This window comes from Dipodomys ordii, unplaced genomic scaffold (genome assembly GCF_000151885.1).
Source record: "Dipodomys ordii isolate 6190 unplaced genomic scaffold, Dord_2.0 Scaffold13, whole genome shotgun sequence".
In the NCBI taxonomy this organism is placed as follows: Eukaryota; Metazoa; Chordata; class Mammalia; order Rodentia; family Heteromyidae; genus Dipodomys; species Dipodomys ordii.
In genome coordinates this window covers 4,907,591-4,917,638 of record NW_012267229.1, presented here as the reverse complement: position 1 = coordinate 4,917,638, position 10,048 = coordinate 4,907,591, and positions in this window count along the sequence as shown.

Below are 10,048 nucleotides of genomic sequence, written 5' to 3'. Positions count from 1 at the left end.
CTCATAGAGCTAAGGGGTGAAAATATCTCTGTAAATGGAAGAGCATGGGATATTTACACTTCAGGGTGAGGTGTTTAATCAAGTGTGATAACCAACTGAGATGTGTTTTTCTTGTGAAGACACTGATTTCCAAAAGGGAAGGGTGTCAAGATAGTGTTGGGAAGACACCCCTCAGGCTCCCAACAGTGAAGGTAGAACGGTGAGAAAGACAGAGGTCAACATACTCCCAAGATGTTGAGCAGGAATATCTTTTAGACATTCAGACAGCTAAATATCTTCCTAAGATTTCCAGAGAGGGCTGAGGCTGAGCAACAAGAAATCAGGTGTGGTAGCTGTTCCAAATTACTTGACTTCTTCTTCACACTAGAATTTCTCTGTTATTAGACAGATATTTTGGATGGAATTTTTCTGAGCATGCAATCAGGAACATGATTGAGAACCACTTGCAAGTTTATTCATTGAGAACCGTACCAATGGTTGCTTTTAGGGGCTAGCTAAATACTCCCCATCTCTGGAATTCTGAGAGTAAACAGTAGATCCTCATAGTAGTTGTGTTTAGTGATATAGTCTGCTTCTTCATGGACAACTTCTCCTTCTTTCCAGTCTACTCATCCCTTGCTCCTTCCAAGCACATACTGCCATATGGCTGAGGGAAAGGCAGAGATTCCCAGGGACATGATAGAAACCCCAGTTTTGTTTCAGAGAAGAGGAATTCTGTGTGTAATGGGTAGATCAGATTAAGAGTGTCCAAGATCTAAGCTTTATGCTTAAGGGTAGGGAGGTGCTCAGTCTGTAGGAATCCATCTGTAATGAGACATGTGTGTTCGCCCTAGAATCACAACCAATCTCCACTTGCCTTCACAATTTTACTGTAGCTATTAACCACATGTATAATCACTGACACACTTGTAACTATTTTATTTTCTTCACATAGAAATAAAAAAGTGAGCTCATCCCACATTTTCCTTCAAAGCACTAATCACAAGTGTATTTTTGTTTGTTTTTGTTTTTGTGGATCCAGGGCTTGAACTCAGGGCCTGGACACTGTCCCTAAACTTTTCTGCTTGAGGCTATTTCTCTACTACTTTGAACTACAACACCACTTCTGGTTTTCTGGTGATTAATTGGAAATATATAAGAGTCTCATGGACTTTTCTGCCTGGGCTAGCTTTGAACCACAATTCTCAGATCTCAGCCTCCTGAATAGCTAGGATTACAGTCATGGGTCATCAACTCCCAGCCTAATCACAATTTTAAGCTGTTTTTTTTTTTTTTTGTATACTTGGAATATTAGACATGGCCAAACTTGTTGGATTTCACTTGAGTGTTGCAAAAAATACTTTCAAAATTATACAACAAGGTTTTCCTCACATGTATACAATGAGCAAAGTATCAAAGATTTCTTCAACTCTAAAACTGGAGAATCTGGATCATAGAACACTGGTTACCAGTTCCAAATAGAAAGAGAGAATCAGAGGGTTATGGACATTTGATAAAGCTGTTAGACTAGGATGTCTTGCATAGATTAAAAAATATGGTTAATGTTTCACAGGGGAATCAGATAGTCAGTCACTAAGGGTTATCTTATCTGCCACACAAGAGCCTCTTCTATTTTTATTGGATGAGAATCAACACTGTCTGTTTCCGCCCTTAGGTACTGGTACTGGTTCGCCAACAAAAGAAAATACCCTGTGGTTACAACAACAGGGACAACATACAGAAAGATACAGGAAAGGAATAAAGGTTTCTCTAATGATGGTAATGTAAACAGTATGCAGTACAAACACAGATTTGTAGAGAGAAGACACGGAGAATCTCTTTCAAGGAAGGGTACACTTTCCTCGGTCCTGTTGAAGCTATTTGGTCAGCATGAGGATCCTATTAGGTTTGTCAGAGGTCCTCATTTGCCAAAACAAATCCTTTATTCCCCTCTAGCTTTGTCTACTTGCTCTAGAGTCTTTTATTGCCACCTGCCTGCCCAAAATGTTCACATAGCTAAGAATGTTTGATTTCTGAAACCAAGAAGAAGGTCCTTTCCCAAACAGACAATTCACTTGGTATGTTCAGACTTTAGGATTATCAGGGTCTCTTCAATTCAGGTTTATCAGAGTCTCTTCTAACAGTCACCAAAAAATTCTAACAAATATGATGGTCAAAGGCTCTCAAATTTGAGCCTGCTCTCTTGTTCTTAAAAATGAAGATTAGCAAGTGTTACATAGCTGTTGGAGATACTCTAATATCACACTTAGGCTTTCCCTATGAGATCATCAGGGAGACTGGCCAAGAATGAGATGTGAGTAGACTTTTTACTAAGGGTCTTTAGTTTCTTTAATATCACATCTCTTCCATACATTGGGAAGTATGGGGCTAATCTCAAATGTTAATATTTTTACTTTTATTATTATTAGAAAAATAACATCCTAGTAGTAAAATAAATTTTATTCAAATTCTAATTGAAGATTTTGACAGAAAACTTAGTGACCATGGGAACAAGCATTAGGATTTGTGACTTCTTTTTTAAAATTTAATTTTATTATAAAGATGCTGTCCAGAGGTGTTACAGTTACATGACAAAGGTAAGGTAATGAGTACATTTCTTGTCCAACATTGTTACCCCCTCCTTTGTTTTTCTCCTACTATCCCTTCCCTTCTCCACCACCCCTACTCCTCCCCCTCACCCCGAAGTTGTAAAGTTAATTTCCAACATAGTACCTGTGAGTATCATTGTTGCAATGGGTCATCCTGTGAGGACTTCTAACTACTGAGCAGGGTTCCTGCCAACATTGTTATGTGTTCTCTTAAAAGGTAGTTTTGTTTACCTTCTGAGGTGTGTTTTTTTTCTGGATTGATTGGTCTAGATAGAGTGATATTGCATAAAGCAATAGAAGTGGGTGGCTTCTGAAAATGAAGGTGGTATGACAGCAGGGAGAATGAAAAATAGCCCTATGAAGTGGATGCATAGCCAGTGCTGTGTGCCTGCAAATATGGTATACTTGGGAGGACAAGAAAAAAACCCAAAAAACCAAGTTTGAGGCTAGCCTGAGCTACAAAGTAAAACCTTGCCAGAGGGAAAGAGAAAAGAAGGAAGACAATGAAGAAGAAGGAGAAGAGGAAGGGGAGAAAGAATAGGCTGTCCAAGGCTCACTCCTCTCATTCTTGGCTTTCGTTAGATCTTCCAGGATTTAGATTCCCACCTCCATACTATCTGTAAAACTTTGGTAAATTATTTATTCCATTTTTTTCCTCTTTATTTTTTTATTGTGAAAATACTGTACAGAGGGGTTACAATTACATGGCCCCCCCCCAACCAAAGTTGTAAAGTTTGTTTTCGACATAGCGACTTGTACATCTCATTGTTGCAATGGGTCCACCTGTATCCTTATTTAAACGATCTGTTTTTCCCCTTCCCCTCCACAAATTATACCGACATCAAATACAGTGAAAGCAGGGGTTATACTGTGGGGGAGGGACATACATAGCAACAAAGAAATCATCTTATAAATGTGTTAGAAATAATCGCGTGAAAGAAAAAAAAACATTTGAATACATATCTTAGGATTCATTATTTATTCCATATTGACTTCAGCTTTCCAGCCTGAAGAATGGAATAAGGCTGAGGATTCTCTCACTGTGACCTGCTTATCATTTCTCCTTTTGCTCTTACCCTACTCCTGTGGGTTTTAAAAAACAACAGTACACAAGATCATTTTCTTCTTGACATAGAGAAATCTCTACTTACTTTTCCTCAGAACCAAACTGAACTGGATTGTATGTTGGGGTGATGAAAGGTGACTATTTAAGTGGAGAATCCCAGTTCAAAATTGTTCTTTGCAGATGAGATACAGATAATCACAGACTTGGAAATACAGTTAACGTTGAGAAACTGGCTGGAGTAGATAGTGCAAGCCACACTGATAGAAAAGAAATTTTTGTTTCATTAAAATAAAGGAAATGTAATATGTATTCTTGAGTTAAAAATATTAAATGACCATTAACTTATAACCATCAAATATTCTTTACAAAGAAAATATTCTGAATGGTTTTGGTTCAAGTTGGATCTTATTATCGGACTATCTGATATTTTCCTGTTCATTTTTTAGTATATATATATATATATTATTGTAAAGATACTGTACAGAGGGGTTACAGTTACATGAGTAAAGTAATGAGGACATTTCCTACCGAGCATTGTTACTTCCTCCTTTGTTTTTCCTTTACCATCCCTTCCCTCCCCACCCCCCCAACTCCTCCCTCCCCCCAAGTTATAAACGAACTGCTAATTTTAAAAAGTGAATTCAGAAAAACCTTATCTTTTCCTCTTTCTCCCTCTTTGATCCTCTTCCTCCTCTTCTTCTTTTCTTTCCTCTCCTTCCTCCTTCCTTTGCAGAACTGAAGTTTCAATTCAGGACCTTATACTTTCTAGATAGGTGTTCTACCATTTGAGTCATACCCTACTCCCTTTTTTGCCCAGAATCCCTCTTTTTGCCCAGGCTATCCTGAACTGTAAGTCTCCTTTTTATATTTCCCAGATAGGACTTGAAGAATAAACATGTGTTGCCATTCCTATTGGTTGATCTAGAGGCTTCTGAACTCTCTCAAACTGCCATATTCTCCTTATATCAACCCCCAAGTAGCCAGTATTTATAGACACGAGTCAGTGAGCCAGCACAGAAAGACCTTCTGAACTGTTACCCATTTCTAATATTTTCTGAAAAAGATTTATAATATAATTGCTACAGACCAAACCCTCTATGGTAAGAACTTCTCTTAAAAGAGTTCATCATCAAATGAGTAAGAGATAGGACACACAGATAAGTAATAAGAATGTCAAACACTTTGAGATAGGTGAACATTGGATTCTGTGGTCACTATCTCTGGATCATTACTCTATAGAGTTTAAGGAAAGTTAGACCACAGGAAGAAAAGCTTTGACAAAGTAGAGTGAATAGTTAACCCAGAGTATTTAAAACTGGCTGGGGGAAATCAAGGCAAGCCACATCAAATTTAGACTGGAATAGAAATTCATAAGAGGCAGAACTGGAATTCAAACACCTGAACATGGATGACCATTCGTTTCTATAATATGAATATTTCCATGCCACTTGGTATCATTAAGTGTCTTATGCCTTATCCCAGCATTCTGTGTTCTGTGAAACACTGGTCATAAAGGCCATTTCTGGGTACAGAATGTACAAACAGTCTTCAGCCTAGGAAAATGGAGAAGGCTTTTTAGCAGGCCACATTTCCTAGCTATTGTTGATTTTGCTGTTTATAATTCACCTCAGCCTGCTGTATCAGATAACATTTTACATAGGCTCTCATCAAATCTCAGCTTTGTGAAAGATGCTGTCTTTTAAAACCAAATGAATAATCAATTCAGTGCCCTAGATTTCCATCTCTCTGAGTCAGATTAAATATTGATGCACATTGATCTTAATTTACATCTGTACAACACAGTGTTCTCAGAAATAGATGGTAACATCTAAAGAGGCTGTACCTCTTGAGAGTACTTGGAGATAGCTGGATCCAAAGCCTCCATCTTTCTTAGAATCAAGTTAGTCTAAAATGTGGTCAAATCCTAGACCCTCAATTTGTAATAGCTTCTTTACTACTGGGAGAGAGAATTTATTTAATCTTTGAGGAAACTTACCCTGGCTTTTTTCCCGACATGTGTGTGTGTGTGTGTGTGTGTGTATGAATATATATATATACATATATATTCACTTGTATATTATTGGCTAGTTTTATTCACATCTATATTATTGTCTAGTATTAATGACTTATTTTTTTCTGTGGTAAGGAAAGGACCTGGGCAGTTATACAAAGTCAGTAATAGGTAGGGGAGACAGGGCTAACTTCAGCATTGCAAGGACAGACTTTGAACCCAAGCATAGATCTGATTCAGATGGGAGTTTTCATTCAGGGACTTAGATTAGGGAGCCCATGTTTGCTTATAGTCCTCTATTCTCCTCCCATACTGCTTTGAAAATTGAGTGGATTTATTTTTGTACTAAGTTCAGAGCTTTCTTCTTCTGGGCAACGATGTAAGTCCAGCCTCCAATTACAGACTTATTAGTTCTTCCTCCTATAGCCATTGCTTCCACAATTCAGATACACTTATAGTATTCCAAATAAAACCTGCATTCACCAATTGCTTGGAAAGAATTTGTACAACTCATTCTATGAAAAGTACCTATAGCTTAATCTTTCAGAGATTTGTATTTTTGTAAGGAGCAATACTTTGAAGTAATAGGACATTCAAAACAAATAAGAAGGGGTTTATGTGTATATAGGAAGTACTAAGTGATAAATAGTGACCAGAGGGAAATTTAGGGTAGAAATTTACTGTGTTAGGTCTACAAGCAAAGGTATCATACTCAGTAAACTGGGTAAAAAAAGGAAGTTAGTAACTTCAGGAGAAACCATCAGACATTGTGGAGAGAATACATCCATGACCAAGAGAGAGAGAGGAAGCAGAATTGAAGCACATTTCATATTTGTTTGGTCACCACTGTAGTGGAAACCACAAATGAGTGAATCTGAACAAACAATGGAGAGCCCAGGTCAAGAGTGAATGTCAGGCATTTTCACCCATGATAATGGCCTGAGGATGAGGCAACCACAGGGAAAGGGTAGAGCAGTCAGATATGTTGGTACCCAATGAGAGATGAGCTGAGGATTTATTGCTTAAAAACTCTTAACAGATTATCATTAACAGTCTCTGCTTTTCCCTCTTGAATGCATCTCAGTCCATCTTCCAGCTGAGTACTATTGTGGAGTAAACATTTCCTTTGGAATTCTGCACCTTCAAATATGGCTTTTAACTACTTAGTACCTGAGCGCCTTTATGGTTTTGGGACAAAGCAACTGTGTGACCATCAGAGTGACTTAATCTATATGTACTTTGCCTAATCTATAAATAAAGCTGTACTGATGTAACCAACTAAGTTTAGGAATTTTTTAATGTAGAACATAGGTTGTGTTGGACAAAAAATTTTGCTGTTTAAAAGAAATAAAATGACAAGTCACTTGAAAACCAAAATTCTGAATCAACTTTGGTGAATCCTTAAGTAGTCCAAGTAGTTCTACTGTTTCAACAGAAGTTGTCCTTGGTCAAGATGGTTTCTGTTCCATTGGAGAGCTCATTGTGATAATAATCTTGGTTTAACTACATGCCTTGATAGGTTATTGCTGTGATAATGCCTTAGCAATGCAAGACAAAAAAAGACAGAAAGACAAAGAAACAGATCAATAACAAAAGCTCAGCCTTCTTTAAAAGTTGGTACTGGGAAAATTGGGCATCCATATGCAGAAAACTAAAAGTGGATCCCTGTTTGTCATCATGCTCTACTACTAATTCAAAGTGGATCAAAGACCTCAACATCAGAACTGAAACTTTGAAATTATTGCAAGAGAGAGTAGGAGAAACATTATAATGTCCAGCTTTAGGTAGAAACTTCTTCAAAAGAGGCCCAGAGGAACAACAGATAGGAGCAAGACTTGACAATTGGGAGTACATCAACATAAAGAAGTTTTTGCAAGGTTAAGGACATAGTTACTAAACTAGAAAGCCAACAAACTGGGAAAAGATCTTCACCAGCAATTTATTGAGAAAGGACTAATATCCAATATATACAAGGAGCTCAAGAAACCAACGCCTCCAAAACCTAATAAACCAATCATTAAATCCGCAAGGAATCTAAGGGAATACTTCTCAGAAGAAGAGGTGAGAATGGCAAAGATTGAGGAGAGAGGAGTTGGGAGGAGAAAACTGGTAGGGAATGGGGTGAGTGAGGGGCAGTGCCACTGTTCAAAAAGAAATGTGTTCATTACCTAACTGTAACCCTTCTAAGCCTCACCTTTACAATAAAATTTAAATTTCAAAAAGGAATGGCAAAGAAACACATGAGGAAATGCTCATCATCCCTGGCCATAAAGCAATGGCAAATCAAAACAACTCTGAGATTCCATCTCACCCCAGTAAGACTGGCTAAGATTGTAAATTTGAACAACAAATGTTGTTGGGGTGTGGGGGAAAAGGAATGCTACTGCACTGTTGGTGGGAATGTAAACTAGTACAACAACTCTGGAAAACAGTCTGAAGGTTCCTCAATAAACTAACAATAAACCTTCCCTATGTCCCAGCCATACCACTCCTGGGCATCTACCCTGAACATCATGAGCCAGGATTCGATAAAGACACCTGCTCATCCATTTTCATTGCCACATTATTCACAAAACTGTAACCAAGATGTGGAAACAGTCCAGGTATCCCAATAGGTAAGTGGATCCAAAAAATATGATACCTATACACAACGGAATTTTATACAGCCATTAGAAAGAATAAAACAGTGTTATTTACAGAGAAATGGAAAGAACTAGGAAGAATTCACCTTAACCTCCGGGAGACAAATGATGCGTGTTCTCTCTGATATATGGAAATTACATATCAAATACACTGGGATATGATAAATCATACAGAATTTTATATACCCACACACAATGAGACCAAAAGAAGATGCTTTTAGAAGAGAAATACAAAGGTGCAATTTTTCTTCATATTTATATAAAATAATACACATATTGAAACGAACTCCAAGATATGGAAACAAGAGGCTTCTCCTTTTGGCTTTCTTTTTTCTCCAAGTTTTTAGTTTTTGATGATTCTGTTTTCTTTACCCTATGGATGTATGTATACATAAGTCTTCGGAAGTGTTGGGGGGAGGGTATAGAACTTGTGGGAGAGGCAACAATGCTTGATCGGAAATGTACTCATTACCTTGCTCATGTAACTGTAACCCCTCTGTACAGTATTTTTACAATAAAAAAACTTTAAAAAAGAACTTGTGGGGAAATGGTGAAAAAGAATAGCAGCAGTGGAGCTTACTAGACATTGATGAAAGTGAACAGTAGAACTTGAGGGTAGAAATAAGGAGGGACTGAGAGTGAGGGAATAGAAGACCCTGTACAAAAGTAAATGCACTCCTTACCCCACTCACATAATTGCAATCCTTCTGTCATGATGTCTTTAATAACAATAAAGTAAATTAACGAAAAAAAGGTTGGCCTTGAATTTGTAAGTTTGTGGAGGAAATAAGAGGTTCTAGGTCACCTTACCAATCAATAACAGTTAACAGGTATCCTTTTTACACAGCATTTCCGGTGCATCAACCAATATTCTAAGCATGTTTCACATAGGGACTATTTTTTTGTTTTCATGTTTATAGTTTAGTTTATATGTTTATAGTTTATATATGTTATATATTATGTTATATAGTGTATATGTTTATAGCTTATAGCTTCCACATGAGAGAAAACAGTCTGTCTGTGCCTAACTTACTTCCTTTAACATAATATTATCTAGGACCATCCATTTATCAGTAAATGATATATCATTCTATGATATTATTCTTTTCAACAGATGAGTAAAATTAATATGTGTGTATCATAGTTTCTTGATCTGTTCATCCATTATAAGACATGTGAGTTGTTTCTATAACTTGGTTATGGTGAATAGTGCAGTAATGAATATGAATGTGCACGTGTCTTTACTGTATCTTGATTTGTAATATTCTGGATAGATATCTAGGAGTGGTATCACTGGATCATAGGAAAATTCTAGGTTTTGTTTCTTGAGGAATCTCAAAACTGCCTTCTAAGTGGTTGCATTATTTTACATTTCCTCTAACCGTGTAATGTGGGACCTAACTGAATTCTCACTCCAATACTATAAAATGTATGTTATATCCCTATTCTATAAATAGAGAAACTAAGTCACAGACTGATTAAATAAGTTGACTAAGAATATTCAGCTACTAAGAGATAGGCCAGGGATTTGTGGCTTTATTCAGTGATACAAGATAATATGAAAATCATTCATGTCTAGCAGTCTTAGTAAATATATTTTCAGGACAGAGAAATTTCTCTTGAATGTCAGTTCCCCTAAGGAAGGGTTGTTAAAACTTCAGATTAAATTCCCAAAAGACACTTGAAGAAATCTACGTCTCCAATTAATCTAAGGGTCAGCACTACATGGAAAACTAATGAA